The sequence below is a fragment of the Protopterus annectens genome, chromosome 6.part1, assembly GCF_019279795.1.
Source record: "Protopterus annectens isolate FY-2018-M chromosome 6.part1, PAN1.0, whole genome shotgun sequence".
NCBI lineage: Eukaryota > Metazoa > Chordata > Ceratodontiformes > Protopteridae > Protopterus > Protopterus annectens.
In genome coordinates this window covers 546,226,689-546,251,095 of record NC_056738.1, presented here as the reverse complement: position 1 = coordinate 546,251,095, position 24,407 = coordinate 546,226,689, and positions in this window count along the sequence as shown.

The following is a 24,407-nucleotide window of genomic DNA, read 5'->3' as shown; positions in this document are numbered from 1 at the left end:
ATCAGCTACTCTAAGGCCCTTACAAAGGGTGACCAATCCTACTGTGCAATGTTACTATTATCCAAATGGTAAGTGTGATCAAGACTTTCATGGCTATTTAGGAGTGGCCTGTACAGTGTCACCAAATACATATGCAAGTACTAAGAGCTTAAATATCTATAAACAAACCAGCCACAATTAAAATATTTAAATATATTTAATAATAAATAATAAAAGAACAAGACATGACTCAAACAACACAGTAACTGCAAAGTTCAGAATCAATGGATAAATTGTAAACCAACATTACCGGACAGTCTCAAATAAATACAGACAACATCTAAACTAATCTTTACTATAATCCTATCTATATCTAGAAGACACTGTTCCCTAAATAACTTACAGAACAAGGCAAATGGAGATGAGTGGATGTTCTTGCTAGGTCCAAGACAAGATACAAAATGGGGTCTATATTATAACCGTGAAACCTCACATACCCAGGGGTTGGGATGGTAACCTAATGGTTAAGGTGTTTGCCTTACAAACACAAGGTGCAGGGTTTGAGTCTCACAAGGGATAATTGGCAAGGCTTACAATGGCTCGCAATGGCAGTTAGCCTTGTACGAACCTATGAACTAACCTATGAACCTATACGGAAACGTCAACACATATTGAGCGAACCGCGAAAACACCAAATGTCCTGAACCGTGAAATTTAAAATGTCAAATTGGCATAGTTGGCCAACCTCACCACCCTCTACGTACTACCTACCCAAACAAAATAAATAATCCACATACATACACTTAACAAAACCCTACTTCTAACCCTAAACTAAAGCTTACATATAGTACTATGCATGCACTTACCTTAACCTGCACCCTAACCCTAAGGTCCATAACTATTGCACAACTAAGTTAAGGAGCTATACCCAAACAAAATAAATAATCCACATGCATACACTTAACAAAACCCTACTTCTAACCCAAAACTAAAGCTTACATATATTGCTATGTATGCACTTATCTTAACCCGCACCCTAACCCTAAGGTCCGTAACTATCGTACACTTACCTTAAGGAGCTATACTGGAGAAGGGCCGACTATGATGATTCGACATTTCGAATTTTGCACTTCAGGACATTCGGTGTTTTCGCGTTTCGCTCAATATGTGTCAATATTTCCTTATTCGCGCAACTGCGGTTTCAAAGTTGTAATAGGTAACCTATAAAATGCACAGACTTTCTCTGAGAGTGTTCTTAAATTAATAATCAACATTATTGCTGGGTTAGCTCAGATGACATCGCTCTTTGCCACCTGACTTCAGTTCCCAGGCTAAACAGATACTTAAAATGTAACACTTCTGTGTCAAAAATACATATCTCTCAGAAGTGTGCAGCTCCTAGGAAGTCATGGAACAAAAAAACACTTTTACATTTGAAACCTAGCAATTATTTCTGTTTCAATACAATAGAAAAACCTCTAGCTCTAGACATTGTGTCTGTGCTGAGCAGAAACTGAGAGATAACAGAATTGTAAAACAATTTCTACTTATTTTCTTGAAGTTTTGCAAGTTAACTCTGTATGTTCTAGCTTCTACTATTAAAACATACATTTGCACAGGTATATAGTTTATATACATTTCTGCTCCTTTCCAGTAGGGTACACTGTGGTTACATTCTTGAGGTTCAGTACATAACATACAGTTCTCTTAGATTTGTAGGACAAGCATATGAATCATATTACTGTTCACAAATGACATATGAATATTTACAAAATTCCAGATAGCTGGACTGGCAGTATTTCCCTGATATCACATTTCCCCCCTCCCCGAAAACTCAAGCTAGTTTTTCAAGTGCCCCTTGAGAAACATTGCTTGAGAGGGTTGAGCATATTTGGGAATACCTTACCCCATTCCCTGTCTTGAGACCTCAACTGCCTTGGAATTGCTGACCCCAATACCATGCTGCATTGTCCCATCATATGCCTGCAACCTTAGGCTCCACCATAGTAATTTAGGATTTTCCTGGCTGGATCCCTGTAGCCATAGATCACCCTCAGACTCTTCCTGCCTTGTACTGCAAATACTTAGCACAAGGGCCTCCCTGTCATAGTAAAGTTTCATCATGTTAACATGGTGCAATCTGTGTCCCTGCCTCCTCCCCAGCAGTTCTACCATGTAGTTAACATCACTGACCATCCTTACCACCTTATAAGGTCCCTCCCACACTGCCTGCACCTTGTTGTGTCTGACAGGAATGAGAACTATTGCTTGCTGCCCTACAGCATACTGTCTAGCTCAAGCAGTCCTGTCATACCAGACCTTTTTATTCTGTTGGACTTCTGCCAGGTTCTCCTAGGCCAAGCACATGAGTTCCCTGAGCCTTGTCCTGAGGTTTAGAAGATATGCCACAAGAGACTCCTTGTGGGATTCACACTCACCCTCCCACTGATCTCAAATCAAATCTAGAGGTCCCCTCACCCTGTGTCCATACAACTCAAAGGGTGAAAAACCTGTGGATTCCTGGGGCACCTCTTTGTAAGCAAACAACAGATGGGGCAAATATTTGTCCCACTCCCTCTTAACTGGTCTGCAAATGTCAGTAGCATCGTCTTGAGTGTAGAGGTTAACCTCTCAACAAGACCATTAGTCTGGGGATGGTAGGGGGTGGTCTTTAGGTGCTTCACCCTAGAGTACTTCCATAGACAAGCCAGCAGGTCTAATGTGAAATTGGCACCTCTGTCAGTCAGCACTTCTTTTGGAAAACCTACCCTACTGAAAATCTCTAACAAAGCATTTGTCATCTTTTCTGCCTCAATGGAGGACAGAGCCACTGTCTTGGGGTATCTGAGAGCATAATCTACTACCACTAGGATATACTTTTTCCCTGTGGAACTAGGGGTACTCAGAGGCCCCACAGTATCCATAGCTACCCTCTGAAATGGCTCCTCAATCACAGGCAAAGTCATCAAAGGAGCTTTCACCTTGTCTCCTGCCTTGCCTGCCTTTTGACACTGCTCATAGGTCCTGCAGTACTCCTGTTACATCTCTGGAAATCCCAGGCCAACAGAAGTTCTGCATAATATGTCTCTTTGTATGTTTCATGCCCATATGACCTGCAAAGGGAATATCATGGGCTATGGATAGAAGTGCCAGATGGTAGGCTCTGGGCACTACCAACCTCTGTATTCTCTCCCCCTCTAGCCCTCCCTCAGGGGTCCATTCTCTATACAGTATTCTTTTGTCCTAGTATACAGATTCTCCCTTCCCTTGAGAATCCGGTGCCTCATTAGCTACCTCCCTCAGGTCTTTTAATGTAGGGTCTGAGAGCTGAGCCTGTCTCAACTCTCTCTTTGTAACCCTTCCCAGCTCTGCTTCCACAAGAAGTCTGGCATTCTCTGACAGCAGAGCCTCACTGTCAGCCTAGGTACTACTACTACTACTCACCTCTGCCCTTGCAGTCACTCTGTCCAAGGGAACATCAGTACCCACAAGCAGCTGTGGCTCACCTTCAGTCTCACTGCTACAGGGTAGCTCGCTCCCTGAAGTAACCCCCTCACCAGTCCTGCCTGCAAGTGAGCAGTCTCTCTGGGTCTCCCCCAGGCTACCAGACCCACATGCTTGTCTCCAAGCCTCACTGAGTGTAACTACATGCACACATGGTACTGCATTATCAAAATCATTCCCTATCAGGACATCAACAGGGGGGTAGTTTAGTACTCTTGTTGTCTCGAGACAACCTACTGTTGGCATTTTGTCATTCCCCACTTACTGGTTCTCTCACTCTTTGTTCCCCACCTTGCCTCCATAGGCATCTTTATGCTACATGGCCCCACTGCTTGCATTTAAAACATTTAATCCTTGGTCCTGGATGTGTACCTGGACTAATGTCTTCCCCTGCTACTGATGGACTCTGTTGGGGCAGTCTGGGCTGCCCACCATGGGTTCCCTTAGACCCATGAGCAGCACTGGGTGTCCCTTTCCTGTGCAGTGATGTCATGCTTGCTAGGTAGAGGTCTCCCTTCTTCCCCAACTCATCTGCAGTAGTATATTTTCTATCAGCTAACCAGATTCTCACGTCCTCAAGCAAAGTGCTAAGGGCTTATTCCTTCACCAAAAGGTCTGACAGCCCTTCAAAAGTGGTGACCTGACATCCACTCATCCACCTATGAAAATAAGTGCTTAGTTCAGCAACATATTCATACATACTTTCATCTGCTTTGGGTCTATGCTCGCAAAACTTTTTCCTATAAGCTTCAGGTGTTAACTTAAAACATTCTAGCAAACAGTTCTTTACAACATTATAATTTAAACAATCAGTATCAGACAGCTTAGAAATTGCAGTTACAGCTTTACCATGGAGTAAGGGGGTCAGGAACTGTACCTAGAGCCCTTAGTTAACATTATACTGTTTACATACCATTTCAGACATATGAATGAAACTATCAAAATTATCTCCCTCTGTACATTGTGGAAGAAATTAACTGACCTTTGTTGCTTCTGGGGTTCGGTTACTCCCTTCCCAATTACTTCCATGACTCTGGTGAAGAGTCATCATCTCCTTTTCATGTTGTCTCTGCCTCTCATTCTCCTCAGCCTGCAGACATCATAGTTTCTCATTTTCCTCAGCCTCCAGATGTCTCAGTCTCTCTGCTGCTTCTATTTCCAAACGCTTGGCCTCCAAGTCATGTCTCTTTAACTCCAGATGGATTTTTAAGTCCTCTGTGGAAAGGGTGAGCTGTTCATTTTCTGAGAGTTGTACATCTCCACGGCCAGTCTGATTGCCCTCCTAGTTGCTGTTCTGTGATGCAGCTGTGACTACAGCTGCAATAATATCTGCTTTAGTCAGGTTAGCATGCATTAGTCCTTAAGCCTGGCACATCTCAGCAAACTGGCTCCTTGTCAGCTTGCCATACTCATCTGCTGACATGCTTGCCTGCTTTCCCTGACTAACTAAGCTAACAAAAAATAAAACAATTGCAATATGAACTCTGAATTTTCACTACGTGGCTGATTGAGAGTACAAACACCTTCAGAGACCACAGTACACAGGCTACAGGAATTCGATATCCACACCACTACAAGCCAATTAATATGTGATGTGGTGATCTCACCAATGTCACCCAATAAATATGTGATGTGGGTATCCCACCACTGCTAATCAATTAATATGTGATGTGGATATCCCAGCACTGCAAAACAATTAATATGTGATGCCCCTGCACTGGCCCAGTAATCAAGGAACCTCAATCCTCACCACTGGCAACAGTGAGGGACAGCCACACAATGGGAGGATTACAAGCATACACACAGTAAAGTACAATTTCCCTTAAGAGCACACAGAGATCATAGTCAGTCTGGGGCTGGTGTCTGCCTCTTTCTCCAGATCCCCAATAAGACTCTCCACTGGCACAGCTATATGGTTAAGATCTCAGCTGAGGGGTCAAGCCAAAACCTCCAGCACCCTCTCTGTCCAACCAGTGCTTTGAGTCCCTGCACAAGTAGCTGACACACACACACACACACACACACACACACACACACACACACACACACACACACACACACACACACACACTTTGAGATTTGATTTATATACAAACACACAGATGCACCTGGGGAAGGCTGGCACAGGTTTACTAACTATGCTCCCTTCTGCCCAGACTATAATGTAGTTATCACTGCCACCAACCACTATTTATCAGCTATTCTAAGGCCCTTACAAAGGGTGACCAATCCTACTGTGATGTTACTATTATCCAAATGGTGTGACCAAGACTTTCAAGGCTATTTAGGAGTGACCTGTACAGTGTCACCAAAAACATATGCAAGCACCCTAAGTAGTTATCCCTGCCACCAACCACTATTTATCAACTATTCTAAGGCCCTTCCAAAGGGTGACCAATCCTACTGTGATGTTACTATTATCCAAATGGTGTGACCAAGACTTTCAAGGCTATTTAGGAGTGACCGTACAGTGTCACGAAATACATATGCAAGCACCCTAAGAGCTTAAATATCTCTAAACAAACCAGCCACAATTAAAATATTTAAATATATTTAATAATAAATAATAATAAAAGAACAAGGTAATACTCAAACAACACAATAACTACAGAGTTCAGAATCACAGGAAATATTTTAAAACAACAGTGAAGGACAGTCTCAAATAAATCCAGAAAACATCTAAACTAATCTTTACTATATTCCTATCTATATTTAAAAAATAATATGCCCTAAATAACTTACTTACAGATCAAGACAAATGCAGATGAGTGGATGTTCTTGCTAGGTCCAAGACAAGATACAAAATGCACAGACTTTCTCTGAAAGAATTATTAAATTAATAATCAACATTACTGTTAGGTTAGCTCAGATGATATTACTCTTTGTCACCTGACTTCAGTTCCCAGGCTAAACAGATACTTAGAATTTAACACTTCTCTATCAAGAATAGTCCAATGTGCAGATGATACTACACTGATCTGCTCTGCCCCCGCACTTCAAACACTCCGGACTAAAACACAAGAGGCCTTCTCCAATACCGAAAACAGGTTAAAAAACTCACAACTAATACTTAACCCCAAAAGACTCAATTTATGGTTTTACACTCTACCAAAACTATTGACTCTTCTACTCCTTTCTCTATCAGTTCTGCTAATAACACACAAATCTCCTCAGTATCATAAGCTAAACTTCTTTTGTGTAATACTTGACCAAAACCTAAAGTTTGACAAACACAAATCACAAACCATATCCAAAGTCCATAAAACTTGGAACCCTATACCGCTGCAAAAACTAACCAAAAACACCAAAATTACTATATCCAGAACTCACCTTCTGTCTACATTGCTTTATGTATCCCCTGTAGTAACAAACCTTAACAAGACAGACCTATACAAATTGTCAATGTACTATAATAAAATAGCTAGATTTGCAACCAACTCTAATTTCCACTCCCACCATTGTCACTCACTAAAACAGTTAGGTTGGCTAGAACTCGCCAACTTACTGAACTATAACCAACTGACCATGGCTCATTACTTGCTGTACCACCCAAACAAGATTCTTGATCTCTCAGACTTACTCAACTTTCACAATTCTGCTCACCAACTAAGATCCACAAACAAAGCCCTTCTTGAAGTAGGTAAGTGTAGATACAATGCTGGTTTATCCCTCTATTCCTACACAGTTACTAAAATCTGGAATTCTCTTCCACCAGTTATCAGATTGCAAAATAGCAGTCCCATCTTTAAAACCCAATTAAAAGCCCACCTCAATCTCATCTGGCAATGTACCTGTACTGACCATGGCTAGCTCTACTATCACCATTCAGATAAATCTTTCTCTGGCACTACTCAAAGGTCAAACATATAGAAAAAAAACTACCATAACAAATTGTATTTTTAAATGTATGTATATAACTGTATATATTACTGCACTTTCTTACTCAAATACATTATATTTTCTGTTTTACTACTGTACACTCTATATTGTATACTTCTGTAACTTATCATTGTACTGTGCTATGATATACTATTGTTTGCTCTATTACTTTGTACTCATCTCTGACTTTTGTATTTTTATCATATATGTGGAGCTTTTGTATTTTTTATGATTGTCATGTATGTGGAGCTTTTCTCTCCAGGTCTCTGCTGAAAATGGGCACCTGATTGCCCAGTCAGACCAACCCAATAATAAAATATAAAATAAATAAAAATACATATCTCTCAGAAGTGTGCAGCTTCTGTGAAGTCATGGTGCAATAAAAATACTTTTACATTTAAAACCTAGTAATTATTTCTGTTTCAAGATATTAGAAAAAATCTCTAGCTCTAGACATTGTGTCTGCACTGAGCTGAAATGGAGAGCTAACAGAATCGTAAAACAATTTCCACTTATTTTCTTGAAGTTTTGCAAATTAACTCTGTATGTTCCAGCTTCTACTATTAAAACATAAATTTTACAGGTATATAGTTTATATACATTTCTGTTCTTTTCCAGTAGGGTACACTGTGGTTACATTCTTGAAGCTCAGTGCATAACGTACAGTTCTCTTAGATTTGTAGGGCAAGCATATGAATCATATTACTATTCACAAATGACATATGATTATATACAAAATACCAGATAGCTGGGCTGGCAGTATCACATTTCTATATAAATCATATTAATATTTTCAAGTGAAGTATAATTATTTACAAAATTCCACATAGCTGGACTGGCAGTATTTCCCTGATGTCACATTCCCAACAGAACAATGTTAAGACTCACATGCAGTAACACAAGCAGATGGTTATAATTCAAAGTGGAAAGTGATTATGATGTTGATGAAGCAAGAGAGGAGTTCAAGAGATAGAGAGAGTAGGATTTTGGATGCAGATCCTTAAAGAGAATAATAACAACCATACAGACTATTTTATTTACTTATTTAACATTTGTTGACCGGGAAAGTTCGACTAGGTTCCACAGATCCTGTTTTCAGCGGAGGCCTGGGGAGAAATGTTCCAGAAGCATGTCTTTAGAATGTGGGAGGAAACCGGAGTACCCGCAGGAAACCCACGTGAACACAGGGAGAACATGCAAACTCCACACAGAAGGCACCCCAGCTGAGAATCAAACCGGAGAACCTCTTGCTGTGAGGCGACAGCATTAACTGCTGCACCACTGCGTCGCCCAAAGTAGCAGAAAGCATTGTAAGAACTAAGCTAATTCAAGAATGGAGAACGGAGATTTTGCCAATAAAGATGACTGCAACTGGGTTACAGGAAATATGCTAATGGGGACTCGAATTTACTAGAGAAACCTGTCAAAAAGCCAAGATACTGGGAGCAAATAACTCAAGCAGGATAGGTAATAGACTGGGATAAGGCCAAGAAAAAGTTTGGAGTGCAGGCTAGAGACTGCCTTCCCTACCAGGGCTTGATCTCAAAGTAGAGGCAAAGAGAAAAGGATAGGAGGATTTTAAGTGAAAGACCTGCTACGGTACAGTATTTAGTTGATTCTAGAATATAAGCAGCTGTTATTGAAAAGGGATAATTAGTGGAGCATATACAATGCTGCATGATAACTATAAGAATCAACCAGAGAAGCTTAGAAAAAGATTGGGAAGGGAGACAGTGGAAAAGCAATTTACAAGAAAACAATGGGAAGATGTATATATAGCTCCCAAGTATGCAACTAAGTCCGGAAGGTTTAGGATCTTTGCTTGGAAGTATTTGCAAAGGTATTTTATACCCCCAGTAGACTTTAAAGAATTTTTCCTCTGGTAGATAACAAATGCTAGAGGTATGATGTAGAAGAAAGAGGTAACTGTGAACATATGTTTAGGAGTGTAATCAGTTGGCAAGTTTTAAAAATTCTCCTACAGAATACTCTGCCAGAAATACTGGGTGAGCAAATGGCTGTAAGTAAGGAAATGATTCTTTTCAGCTGGATACAGGATCTGAATTGCCTAGACATAGTACAGTCTTATTAAGTTAAATTCAGTGTAATTCTGCTGACTGCCAAAAAGCATTACTAGAAAATGGAAACCAAAGTCTACACCAACTGTATTTGAGGTACTGAATATTATAAAAGAATTAAAAGAAATGGAAGCTGGATCTTTAGAAAAAGGAAGGAGCAAATTACATAGAAGTAAATGGAATTTGTGGGAACAATGCAAGCATAATTATGTTCTGAGGAGGGTGAAGTTTAATGGAAGGCAGAAATTCCACAATTTTTGTAATGTTGGATTGATGATACTAACAAAGAAAAAATATGTGATGTATACTGTATTTAAATGGAAAATGTTAAAATGGTTTGCTTTATTTTCTGTTAATGCATGTTTGCCTGTGCCATAAGTGATAATTTAATAAATGGTGTTTAAAAAAAAAACAGTATAGGCAAACACAAAGAGAATGGGGTCCTAAATGAAAGGTCATTTCTGGTAGAGTATTTTAGTCATGTCTAGAACAGAAGCTGCTGTCATTCATTCCAGCATATAAATTATTGCATCATAACTATAAGAAAAGTCAGATGAGGTTATAAAAGATTTGGAAGACAAACTGGAAAAGCAAATTACAAAAGCATAATGGAATGACAAGTGTGGCTCCCAACTATGCAACAAAGTCCAGAAAGTTTATAATATTTACTTGGAAGTTTTTGAATATGTATTGTTGTACCTAAAGCAGACTTTAAAGAATTCTTCCACAGGTAGACATCAACTGCAGGAAGCATAATGGGAAAGAGAGGTAACCGGGAAAATGTTTTTAGGGAGTGTAATGTGTTGGCAGACTTTAAAACTTCCCTACAGAGTACTCTGTCAGAAATATTGGGGTAACAAGTGGCTGTAACTAAAGAAATTACTCTTTTGAGCTGGCTCTTGAGATCTGAATTGCCTACACATAGTAAGCCGTATAAGGTTTAATGCTACTGGCTACCAAAAAAAGCAATTACTAGAAAATACAAAGCAAAATCTAAATGAACGGTTGTTGAAGAATTGACTATTGTTAAAGAGACAAAAAAAACTTGGAAGTTGGATATTTAGAAAAGGGAAGGAGAAAATTACACACCAATAAATGGAATTTGTGGGAAAAATACACATAGAATAACGTTTAGGAGGTAGAGGAGTGAGGTTTATGGGAAGGTAGGAATTGAGCAACTTATGTAATTCTGGAGTGAATGACAACTGTTATAAAGAAAGAAAAATTATATGCAATGTATGAAAATAAGAAGTTATGTACCTACCATAACGTTCCATGTTAGTTGTCTTCTCTCGCCTTCTTTCTTGCTTGATGGGTTCGGAGCCGATCCTCGGCTCCGACTCGGCACTTGCTTTAGCTCGAGAACTCCTTTTACCAGCTCGAGGCAGCCCCATATCCCATGATGCAAGGCGGTAAGTACCCAGATCTCGTTTGTTGACAAAGGGCAATAACACCAAGCATAAAATACTTCCCAAAGGAAGAAGAAACTTACAGATGGAAAAAGGACCAGGTCTGAATGGTCTTTAGTATAATAGTTTCTTATACAAGGTCTGTCCAGGCCAGGGGAAGGAGGGAGGGTCGAAGAAAGAAGGCGAGAAGACAACTAACATGGAACGTTATGGTAGGTACCTAACCTCCTAATGGTAAGTTGTCAATCTCGCCTTCATTCTTGCTTGATGGGACCGTCCTAGCACCTCTATCCTGGGTGGCTCAATGGAGCAAACTCTTTAGGACTGTAGAGGCAAAACTGGCTCTGTTCCTGGAGGCCCAGTGCAATTTGTTATGGGAAACAAAAGTGTGAGGAGTGGCCCAAGTGGCGCTGCACAAATAGTGTCCAAAGGAAGTCTAGCTTGAAAAGCTGTAGAAGTAGCTAAACTCCTAGTTGAATGTGCTTTAGGTTTTGAGCACAGCTGTTTTCCCCTGAGCGATAAATTTCAGTGATGACCAAGAAAGCCATCTGGACAAAGTCACTTTAGAAACAGGAAGGCCTTTTTATTATCCGCATAGGAAACAAAAAGTTGATCAGATTTTCTAACTTTTTTGTTCTGTCCAAATAATATCTAAGTTGACGGTGGACGCCAAGATAATGTAGCTTTGTTCAGCTCTATCTGAATAGTTAGGAAAAATACAGGAGATCAATGGATTGATTCAGATTGTTCTTTGAAGCGACTTTAGGTAAAAAGGATGGATTAGTTCTCAAAGATACTCTGTCTTTGTGAAAAATCAAATAGGGGAGTCGAACTGAAAGAGCATGAAGTTCAGACACCCTCCTGGCAGATGTAATAGCCACTAGGAATAAAGTTTTCCAAGAAAGATATTTCAGGGAACAAGAAACAGCTGGCTCGAAGGGGAAGAATCAAGGATGTCAGCACTAAATTTAGATCCCACTGAGGAGGAGGATTCCTGATTGGAGGTTTTAGTAGGAAAATTCCTTTCAAGAAGGCCCTGCAGAGCCTATGGGACATAATATTATGATCTGCTATCCCGACATGAAAATTAGAAATAGCAGCCAATTGAACTCTGACTGTGGAAGAAGAGGAGCCTGCATGAAAAATCTCTGCTAAGAAGTCCAGAACTGCCTGAACAGGGGCAGTAAAAGGATCAATATTTTGGGCCTTAGCCCAATAAGAGAAACGTTTCCATTTGCTTGTGTAAATCCTCCTGGTAGAGGATTTTAGTGAAGCTACTATGATGTCTCTAACAGGGTTAGAGATCAAAGGAAGCCTGGCTAAGGAAGGAAGTGGAGCAACCATGCTGTGAGGTTGAGAGAGGGATTGACCGGTGCAGCTGACCGGATTGGTGAATCAGTAGATCTGGCACTGGGTCCAGATGCCACGGCTGCACCAAAAGGTGATGATGGAAGAACGGGAACCAAACTTGTCGAGGCCAGTAAGGGGCAATGAGAATCAATTTGGCTCTCAAAACGGTAGCTTTCTGGATCACCTGAGGGATCAGAGGAAATGGAGGAAGGCATAAAGAAGTCCCTGGGGCCAATCCTGGGTCAGAGCGTCTCTGGGGGAATGGCCTGATAGAGGGAAGAGGCTGAAGAAGTCTGGACATTTGCTGTTTTGGGGAGTAGCAAAAGATCGCAACATGGGCGACCCCATTCCAGAAAAATCTCTTCCGCTATAGATTGCTTGAGAGACCACTCGTGAGGCATGAGGATAGCTCTGCTCAATCTGTCCGCTATAATGTTGGTTTTCCCAGGGATATGCGTTGCTACCAGAAACCGATGAGAGGAGATCGCCCATTGCCAAAGTCTGAGCGCTTCTCGACACAAGGGGTAGGACTTGGTTCCGCCCTGTTTGTTGATATACCAAACTACAGACATGTTGTCTGTGTGGACTGCAATTGTCCCTACGGGAAGAAAGTCGTTGAGGGCTTGCAATGTTAAAAGCACTGCTCTCATCTCCAGGACATTTATGTGCAGATGGTACTCGAACGGTTGCCACGCCCCATGAACCATCCTGCCCTGATAATGACCCCCACCCGATCAGGGAGGCATCCGTGGTGACAGTGGCTATCGGGGACGGAGGTACAAAGCACCTGCCTTGGTGAACCTGAGACGATGTGATCCACCAAGCAAGATGTTCTTTGCATGTTTGTGTCACCAGAATCTGGTGACGCATTGGAAGTTGCTGGTATGACCACTGTGTGAACAGCATCCACTGAAGAAGGCGCATGTAGAATCGAGCCAGGGAAGAAGTGTAATGGCCGCAGCCATGAGACCTAATACCTTCAGAACCATTCTGGCCTGTATTTTCTTGCTGGCCAGAATGATCCTGACATGAGTCTGAATGTCTGAAACTCTTTGTTCTGTAAGGGTAGCTGACATCCGAACAGTGTTTAAGTTTGCGCCTATGAAGGTAATAGACTGGCAGGGCGATAAGGATGACTTTTCAAAGTTGATTGAGATGCCCAAATGAGAACAAAGGCCTATTGTGTAATCCCTGGCTTGTATAAGCTGATGCCTGGTGGTGGCTGACAGGAGCCAGTCGTCGAGATACGGAAACACCTGGAATCCTTGACGTCTCAGGTGAGCCGTAACCACTGCCATGCATTTGGTGAACACTCTGGGGGCTGTAGTGAGACCAAAGGGCAGGGCTCTGAACTGGAAGTGACTGGACCCCAGTCGGAAGCGGAGAAATCTCCTGGAGCGTCTGTGAATTTTGATGTGATAGTACGCATCCTGAAGATCTATTGAGCACATCCAGTTGTCCTTCTGTAAGAAGGGCAGAATTGACTGAAGAGTGACCATTCGGAATCTTGTCTTCTTGACAGACTTGTTGAGTCTGCTGAGATCCAATATTGGTCTCCAGTCTCCCGTCTTTTGGGGACCAAAAGAACCTTGAGTAGATTCCGGCTCTGAATGGTCTATTGTAACTGGCTGAATGGCTCTTTTTTGCAGTAGTTTTGCGATTTCTAACTCTGCAATGTCCCTTAGACCGGGTGGTACATCTGGATGGGAATTTGAGGGGAAAGGACTTTCCTCGAAAGGAATTATGTAACCCTTGGATATGATCAACTGTACCCATCTGTCTTGAGTGAGGGAATGCCAGGCTTCTGGGTACTGTGATAATCTTCCCCCGACTGCCTCCAAGGAGGGACAGCCGGGCAACACCTCAGGGATGCTGAAAGGGCTTGTCAGAGAGAGGCTCCCTGTTTCCCTGGTTCTTGGACCCCTCTGCCTCTAGAGCGTCTGTTATTGTTACCCCCTCTGCCTCTAGGGGTAAACTGACCACGTGAATCCGGCGTGACTCCTTGGGATTTACGGAACCACATCTTCCCGCCCTTCTGTCCTTTGGGATAAGGCCTAGAAGGGTGGAAAACGGACTCCAACAGCAGAAAGAGTCTTGCCGTCCTGCTCGCACCTGGTCAAGGTTTCCTTCACCTGAGGGCCAAACAAAGCTGACCCATCAAAGGGAGAATTTGTGAAGGACACCTTAAAGGGATCCGCAAAATCACATAGCCGCATCCAGGCTTGGCGTCTAAGAGCCACACCTGTGCCTGCGGCTCTACTCGCTCCATCCGCAGCATAAGATATTAGCCGCATGGAGGAGTTAACAACGGAATTGAGGGTTCCTAGCTGCGAAGCAATCTTATCTTGAGCTCCTGCAGCTGTAGGATCCTGAACTACTTCTCCCAGCTCCTTCAGGATATCCCTTTGGAGTCTGGTGAAGTGACATAGGTAATTCAGCGAACGCATAGCAAAGGTCGCTGAGGAAAACATCCGCTTACCGTACCTATCCATGGTCCTAGAGTCCTTATTAGGAGGATGGACGGGCACGGAAGGATCTGCAAGTTCCTTTTGGTGGCCGCAGCCACCACCATGGCATCAGCGGGGACACCCTTGGTAAGGAATTGTTTGTCACTGGGGGCAGTGATAAATTTAGAAGGCCTCCTAGGGACTGGCTCTACAGAGTCAGGAGCTGCCCACACCTTTCGTGCAATAACCTGCATAAGGGGGTCGAAAGGCGGAGACACCCAGGAGGTGGAGGGCCGAGATCCAAACGCCTCTAGGTATACTGACTCATCCTCAGAGGGATTGTTGGTGGGCCAGTTTCCCCTCTGTTTCAGAAGTTCTAGGATGTCTGAGAAGGAGACATCCTCAGAGGGGATCTAGGGATCCCTCTGACTCATCAAAGTCAGTATCCAAGTGAAAGACTCGGGAGTCTACATGCTTCCTCTTACAAGTCCTCTTCCTAGGAGGATCTCCCGAAACATCAGGAGAATCCTCGGAAGAGGGGAAATTCCCAATGGGGAAACCTGAGGCGGAGGATCTCTGGGTCCTGTAGCAAGAGAAGTGGGAGAGATGTCAACAGGTACTATAGAGGCAGGAGCTACGGAACAGACTGCTGACTGATACCAGTGGCCAGTACACTCTTCATCACCTCGAATGCTCCCTCCCAGACAGGTCCGAGAGAACCCGCTCAAGAGCTAGGAACTCCAGGGACCACTGAAAGGGAAGTCTCCGAGGCAGATGTCGGAGCCGAGCTCACCAAGGCCGAGGCTCCAAGGGGAAGAGCGGGTTCGGACAAGGGTCCGATGCCACTCACCCCCTCGGAGGAGACCATGGAAGCCCGACCACGAATCCCTCTAAGGAAGGTCTCAAGAGGAGATAAGAGTAGAGGCTGAAGGAACAGAAGGTGGTATCCGTCCTCCAGCCGTAGCAGTAACCATGCCCGAAGACTCCAACTCCAAGCTCTGGGATAGAGTTGAAGGAGGAACTGTAACGGTGTGGACCCACAGTCGTCTGCTGAGACGGACTGTGTAACATTTGGGCCAGTACCTGTGACTTGAGTAATCTACTGACCACTCTCTAGGTCATGATCTGACAACCTGGATGACCTTGAAGATCGGCTCCGATGGCTCCGTTCTGATAGAAGAGGTGAAGCCGGAGCCGAAAGTATCGGCTCCAAGGAAGGAGACCTCGACCTCTTCCTGGAATGAGCCATCGGAGCCGATACAATAGATCCTGTCAGAGCCGACTACCGGAGCCGACAGGAAGCTCGATGTATCGGCTCCAGCCGGAGCCGATACAGCCACCAAAGTAACGGTGTCGGAGCCGATCGGAGCCGACACCGATGCCTGTGCCGCATGGGTGTCGGAACCGATCGGAGCCGACATCGGCGGACAATACAGATTCGCACCGATAGCCATCGGTGCCGAAGCTTTGTCAAGCCAGAATCGGCTCCAGCCGGAGCCGATCTCGACTCAGTGCGAGTCGGAGCCGAGGCCGCAGGCTTAGATACAGAAGCCTGGGCCTTGGCAGGTTTTGTTGATTTTGGTGGAGCCGACTTAGCCGGAGAGCCCTCCGGCTTAAGAAGGCCCCTAAGAATCAACTTATTACGTCTCTCCTGCAGGACTCTCTGGCTGAAGGAGTGACAAATAGCACAGGAGTCCTGCAGGTGAAGAGGGCCCAGACAATACAGGCAAGAAGTGTGACCGTCTGTCAGAGACATCTTCTGACAGCACGAGTCACACTTCTTAAAACCTGAGACCCTCTCCTTTGACATGGTGCCGAAACACAACACACACACACACCAGTCAAAATTAACAAACAAATACCAAGAGGTATTCTATAAAAAACCAACACACACACCCTAACGGGGGGGGATGGGATAGGGAAAAAAATTGACTAACAAAAAATTAAAGGAGACAGGGAATTTCTGTCAGAAAGGGTAGAAAAATAAACTTAAACTATTAATAAAAGAGTTTTAGGCTAAAAAAGGGGCTTGAAAATCACAAATGTGAACAACTTACCAGGAGCTGGTAAAAAGAAGACCTCCCAAGCGAAGCGGCAAACGAGATCTGGGTACTTACCGCCTTGCATCATGGGATATGGGGCTGCCTCGAGCTGGTAAAAGGAGTTCTCGAGCTAAAGCAAGTGCCGAGTCGGAGCCGAGGATCGGCTCCGAACCCATCAAGCAAGAATGAAGGCGAGATTGACAACTTAACATATGTTAATATGGTTTGTTTTCTATCATCATATGTGTGCGATAACCTAATAAAGGTGTTTAAAAAAGAATATAATCACTTACTGTTTCCAAATCTTTATATTTTCCCTTTTCAACCTGAAAACATGCAAGCTCAGCTTGAATATGCTGTTGATGCACCTGTTCACTTTGCTCTCTCCTCATCTTTTCTACATCAGTTAAGTCAGACTCCTTTTCTTTTCTTGACTTGATTGTTTTTACTGTAGTTCCTCAAAATGTTTCTGTAAATCTTTAATTCTCCCTATACCTTTCTTTAATTTATCATTCTCTTTTTTTACAGACAGCAAACCTATTAAAATTAACCACTTGTTCATTTAATTTTTTTTGCATCAGTTACACTCAAGTTTATTGCTCAATTTCATTGTTCAAACTTATTCAGAATGTTCAAAAAGTCTTTTGGCTAATGCAACAATTTCTTTTTCTGTTTTGTTTTAACACCTCTTTTGCTGGTCAAGGCCAGTCATTAGTCTTTCCGTTTTACCATCTCTTCCAGTTCTACTACAGATTTTCCATATTTAGTGCCCCTAACAGTCTTTTATACTGTCATTTTATACTGTCAGTCAATGCCATAACTGTTTTGTGCAGAGTTGTAAAACTCAGGTAGAGTGTCCTATCTGCTTCTTCCTGCAAAACTTGGCTTCAAAGAAAAATGGACTGTAGTCACAGGTTTGGCCCTGATAAGATCTCTTGCTTTTAAGCATCTTTTAGCTTCAGAAACAAATTCTGCCATTCAGTATCATTTGTTACATAACCCAACCACTGTTGTTTTGCCTCTGATAAGCTCTTGGTGCAAGAAATCAAGACAAAGTCTAAAATAATGGGAAGACAAAGGGCCAAAAATAGGGACAGATTTGAAATATTGGTCTTATAAACTTAGAAAGTTGCCAGAATAACAGGATATGTGTTAGTATGCATTTTCTGAAGGATGTGAAGGCTGAAACTCAAACATATATCATTACTTAATGTGATTTATCAGAAAAGCACACCATTTTTGAGGAACATATCAAACATGTGAGGCAAAAATCTGGACAGCTGAGAGATATGTTGACTTTTCAGCATTACTCCTGCTTATCAGGAATGTTTTGATGCAAAGCATTCTCATGCTGTTGCACAACAATATTATTTGCAAGCTGAGCAATATTGTTTTATTTTGGATCTTTACATTGTTGTATCTGATCAGAATTTAATATATTTTCCCCTTCCAAGACATCAGTTTTGTTTTCAGCACAGTTACTGTTTTGTCTTGTTACCACCTTTGCCTCGTTTTTCACTAAAGTCCATTTGCAATTTCACAAGTTTCACAGCACATAATCTTTTATGCTGCAAGTCTCTAGTATGACATCAAAATAGAACTTTCTTTGGCAAGCAACCATTTAACTGCCACAAAGACTACTTTTATTGCCAAAGCAAGTCCCCATATGGGCTCAGGGCAATTATCTTTCCTTTATGGGTATAATAGTTGCTCAGTACTAACAATTCATTATTCAGTAAGCATTTTATTTTTTAAATTTAAGCTTCTCATATATTTTATTATGGTTTCTTAATACTGATCACTATGAAGGTACAGTTTCAAACAGAATCTAGTAAGATTTTAAGTGATTTCTGCACATTGTCATCACTCTTTCTTTTGCTTTCATTTCCCAGCGATCCAGGCTTACACATAAAAAAATCCAAAATAAATGCAGTTTCTAACAAAGAATGTCTTTCAGAAGCAGCACAATTGTCTTGGAGATGCAAAAAGCATTTATCAAGTTTCCAACAGACAGTGAGTTTTACTTGCTTTAAATGTAGGACATTTCACAAAGCAAAAGAAATAATACCTATCTTCATGTAAACCATAATTTCTACTGCTAAAGCAAGCCATATGCAGAATCACCTTCAGCAACATGTGGGCAGCCAGCACACCACACAAATTGTTAGGTTTCCGTAAACTAACAATATTTAAATTTTAGTTCTGAACCCAAAACAAAGTCATCACTTCCAATGCATATCATTTGCAAATGTTTGACTTATTTACTTATTAAGTCAGTGCTATAATTCACCATGCAGAGTTTCGAAAAACAACCTTTCAGCAGCATTTTCACATGACTTTACTAACATATCCAACAATACTTTTGTGTCTTGTGCAATTCTTTTCACCTGATTTTGATTTAATTACTTCATTTTCTTTACTCTTCAGACTCAGTGATTTGCGTGTGGTGGGGAGAAGCTCAAGGACTCTTTCTAGATTAGCCTAACAGTCAGATAATTAGATTCATAGTTTCATACTAGTCTATCTGCCCGAGGGCATTTATAAGCCTAGCCAGAGTGTGTTTGGCTTTTGCCACCCATTTTAAATTAATTTTGCTATGCCTTTTTTTGAGGTTAGTATGCTGTGCCTCTAACAGTGACACAGAAGTGATAGCCAGGGTAAACCTACGATCTCCCATCCACTCATCAAGATTCCTCTTGAAGAGAGTCAATGTGGGACTCTGCCTAACCTGGACTGGGATTTTATTCCAGAGTGAAGGTAGCCTCTGGGTTATGAATCTGTCCCTCCAGCATGTCCTATTTATTTCAGTGCTGAGGTTCAAGTCTCTCGAGCGCGTGGCTCGATGGGATTTGGATTTTCTGAGGTGCAGCATGTCCATTAATTCCGGGTTGGACATGGCTTTATACGTCAGGCACAGATTGCCTCTGAGCAGGCGGTATGCCACTGAGTAGAGCTGGAGTTTCTTTAACCGGGCAGCATATGGCATCTGTTTGAGCCCTTTGATCCTCTTGGTGAGGTACTTTTGGGGTCTTTCCAGTTGCTGCAGGTGTCTGGTAAGGTACATCCCAAAGGGGGCATTGTACTCAATTATGGGCCTGATGAGGGATGAGTAAAGAGGCACGATGACCTCCCCTGATCTAGATGTGAATCCCTTCATGATTAGGTGGGCTATATAAAATGTTTTTCTAACCACTTTGGCCACGTGGTTGTCAAATGAGAGATTGCTATCAACTTGGGTCCATAATGACTTCTTCTGTACTTAATGGATTACCACCTATGTGGTAATTTGTGGGCACTTTATTTTTGCTAAAGGGGATGACTATACACTTTTTGGCATTTAGCTTGAGGCCATGGCTCTGGCTCCAGTTGTCTGTTTCTATGAGGCCCTTTTGGAGGATGCTTGTGTCAGCTGGAGAGTTGATTATGGCGCCCAGTTTGCAGTCATCTGCGAACTTGGTCAGCCACAGTCCTTCCGTGTTGGCCTGTACTGCCGAGAAATATATACCGAACAAGAGAGGTCCCAGGACTGAGCCTTGTGGGATGCCACTTGTAACTGGTTTGGAGTCTGACATGGCTCCAGCAATTCTAACCATGTGGGTTCTGTCCTTGAGCCAGTTTGCAACCCATCTAGTGACATAGGGGTTTATATTTAAGCTGGTGAGGTTATCTATAATGCCCGAGTGGGGTATTGTATCGAAGGCTTTTGCGAGGTCCAGGTAGGCTGTGTGGACCACCTTCCCCTCGTCAATGGCCTTGGTGACTGTTTCAAAGAAATCAACCAGGTTTAAGAGGCAGGATCTGCCCCTAACAAAGCCAAACTGGGTAGGATCCAGTGTCTGTAGGTCCCCAATATCTTTATTTATGAGGTCCATGATGATCCTTTCCATAGCTTTGCAGACCACGCTAGTCAGGCTTATGTGGCGATAGTTTCCAGGATCCGTTGAGGCACCATCTCTGTGGAGAGGGACCACTGTTGCTGTACACCACTCTTTGGGTACATATCCTGTAGTAAGGCTAAGATTGAACAGTAGTTTTATGTTTGGGATTAGCTCTTCTTGGAGTTCATGTAGGACGCAGCCCGGGACACCATCTGGTCCCATTGATGCTGTGTTTTTTGCTTTGGAGAGGGCGGCTCTTACCTGAGCATCTGAGATGTCAGGGGGCAGCACTCTGTCGGGATAGATATTTGCCCTTTTGGTGGGGAGGGGGGGGAGTTTACACTGAACCTGTCAGCTAGGATGTTGGCAATGTCTGTGGGCTCGGTGTATTTTTTGTCATTTTGGACTAATTCTGAGCATATCTGGGAATTCCCACCCAGGTTCCTAACATAACTAAAGAAAGCCTTGTGATTATCCTTAGTGTCCTGTGCAATTTTTCTCTCGAAGCTGGCCTTAGACGATTTTATGAGTGCCCGTAGTGTTTTGCTAATACTGATCAGAGATGCCTTCCCTTTTTGGGCTTTTGCTCTATCGTGTAGTAGCTTCCTCCTTCTATTGTATAGTTTGTTTATGGCTGGGGTCCACCAGACAGGACGTCTGCCTTTCGAGGATTGGGTCTTGGTTTTATTTGGGATTGCATGATCCATGCATTCCTGAAGGTGTTCATAGAATGCGTTTATAAAGGATTCTGCGGCCTGGGCTGTATTTTCCACAGGCCCGCGGGCTTTGAAGGATTCCGCCTCGGTTTTGAGGCGTGTGAAATTTGCTTTAGAGAAGTTTTTCACTGTGGTTTTCTGGGCAGGGGGTGGGGTCGGGATGTGAATATCCAGTGAGATTAGTTTATGGTCTGATCTTACCAGTGAGGGATACACTTCTGGTCTGGAGCATAGTGTCCCCATGTTGGTGATGATCAGGTCCAGTATGTTTTCCCCTCTTGTGGGAGTGGTAACAAGTTGTTCCACAGCATTTGAGTTTATAAATTCTAGGAACCTTTGGGCTAGGGTGTTGGAGCTAGAGTAATGCTCCCAGTCTATGTTTGGGTAGTTGAAGTCGCCCAATATAATGGTGTTTGGAGAGACCTTCATATTTTCCAGTATTCTCAGGAAGGCCGAGTGGGGTTCCTGTGTTTGGGAGGGTGGTCTGTAGCAGGCTATAAACTGGAAGGCAGTTTTACCCACTGTTAGTTGCACATGGATAGTCTCTGATGCTTCGTGCTGTGCCACCAACCTGGAGGTGTGGGTATCTTTGACTAATATTGATACTCCCCTCCTTTTGTGGTTCGGTCCAAGTTTTGGGGCCGAAAAGCATGGTATGAGGTATAACCTGGTAGTGCTGGGGTGCTCTCGGGAGCCTTGAACCAGGTTTCTGTTACTGCACAGATATCGATGTTCTCCATGCTAAGGAGAGTTTCGAGTGCGTGCATCTTGAGGTTTAGACTTCTGGCATTGAGTAGCATTACTCTTAGTTTCTTATCCCTTGTGATACCTATGGAGGTGGGTTTGTCTTTTGAGCCTTGCCTAAAAAAGGCACTATGGGGATAGCAAGAGCCTTTGCCAATAACCGAAATCCCAGGGGTGACAGGTGCAAGCCGTCCCTAGCGAAGCATCGTGGCTTGTCGAGCATGTCATCCCAGGCTGACAGGCATTGGATCCCCTTTGAATGACACCAATACTTAAGCCAATTGTTGAAATTGATCATCTTGTCTTCATATTGTGGCATCATTCTTGGTGAGGGTAAGATGCTACTCAAGGTCAGGGTCATACCGGCCTGGGCTACATGCTTAGAGAGCTCCTCTATGTCTCTTTTCATGTAGTCCAGGGAGGTACATCTCAGGTCATTCACACCAGCATGGACAATGACTGAGTCATATTTGTACTTGCCATGGAGTGACCTGAGTGCTTGTGTTATGTGGCGGATCCTATTGCCCGACAGGCAGCTCACCGTGACCTTCTCCTTGTTCAGCCTGGTGAGCGGGACGTCAGTGTGCCTGACGATAGAGTCACCTATTACAAGTGTATCAGGTGTGTTGTTTAGCCTTAAGGGCTGTGACTGTTCGGCACACTGGCTTTGTGAGCTGTGTTGCACGTGTTTTGTTTTGGGGTAGCGGTTGCTTGGGTGTCTGCTTTGGAGGTCTCTGCTGCTTAGGCAGATTTTTATTTAGAGCCTCCAGTATGTTTTGTGTGTTTATGTGTTTGGTTTGTTGTCGTGGTAGGTCTATGTGAGACTGGAATTGTAGTGAGTGTGGTTTCCTTCTCCTCCTGACTGGTTACGCCAGTACTGAGTTGAGAGAGCTTAGCCTCCAGTTTGGCTATATGGTTGCATCTCTCACATGTGTTGGAATTTGTTGGGAGGAGGAGAGGGTTGTCTGTGTACATGAGGCAGTTGTAACATTGCCTCAAGATTCCCAGATTCACCAGTTAGACCGGAGAGGAGATTGACAACTGACCTTTGGACATGCTAGAATAGTATTGGGAATTCCTTTATAATTGAAAAAAAGGGCCAATGGGGAACAAGGTACTCAAGGGGAGTTTGTAAGGGTGTAGTGCTTGTAATTTTTTAGAGCTGACTTATATAATTGCTTTAGTGAGCAAGTGCCAGGTAACTTAAATGCAATGTGTTACAGGTAACTTAAATGCAAAAATGACAAACAGTAACTTTCTTTCAAGTGAAACAAGGAAATAAGTACAGTAAGCAATGCAGATATCACTAGGGATCCACAGAAGTGCTAAAAGGCCGCGTTTTAGGTTTAATTAGCATTTCAGGGAAATAAACAAACAACAAGCATACAAACAAAGCTAAATTCAGCAGGCCTGGATCTAGTCTATAATACAGCAAACAAGGTGTACCAATTTCAGTAAGAGACAGAATATGCAGGCACTATAAGCCTTTAACCAGAAATTCCAAGCTCAGAAGGGCAGAGTCCAGCCTCTCCTCCCACAAGAGTGCAGACCGCGATCCTTCTTAATGTAAAATAACTGGCCTGAAGCCCAAGTGCTTAAACCAGAACTAATACACTTATAGAATAACAGACACTGAGCCCTCAATCAGCAGTTCCCAACTTAGAAGGATGTAAGCTACCTGTCCTGCCAACACAGTGCAGGCCACAAACCTTCCTAATGTAGCATAGTTAAGGCAAGCCAGAGATCACAGTCTGTAACACAGCAACATTATCAGGTTTGGAAATGTCTTATGTAGACTATCGACAGTCAGGACTTATACATTAAATATCTTATGTGCATTCTGTATCATCATCGTCATTTCCTTATATACTTTTAATGGGTCCCTATTAGTTCAGTGTGAAAACAGTTCATAGAATGGCATTTTCAGTGCTACTGCATCAAACATGCCATTCGTCGAACTGTTCATACTGAGACTGAGATACAGTGAGGATTGGGAAATTTGCCCTTTCCCCACTGTAATGCAATCTCGGAGTTGGTATATATAATTAGTGGGGGCTCCACATGAGAGGAATTCGATGAATGGCATTTCCAATGAAATGTCATTCGTTGAATTGACCATTCGATGTAGTGATATAGACCTGCTTTTTACCACGTTTAAAAACCATTGATCACCGTTCCATCCCTCCCACTGGCTTTTATAAGTAACATACAAGTCTCAACATGTTTGGTTTGTAAAGAAGAAATATCTTTTACTTAATGAAGCCTTCCTTCACCAAAATTATAGCACAAAATCAGTTCATTCTTGTACGATTCTATGGTAGAATAATCATAACACAAAATCAGTAGAGTTTGCTTCTCTACAGTTTGATTTGTTTAAAATC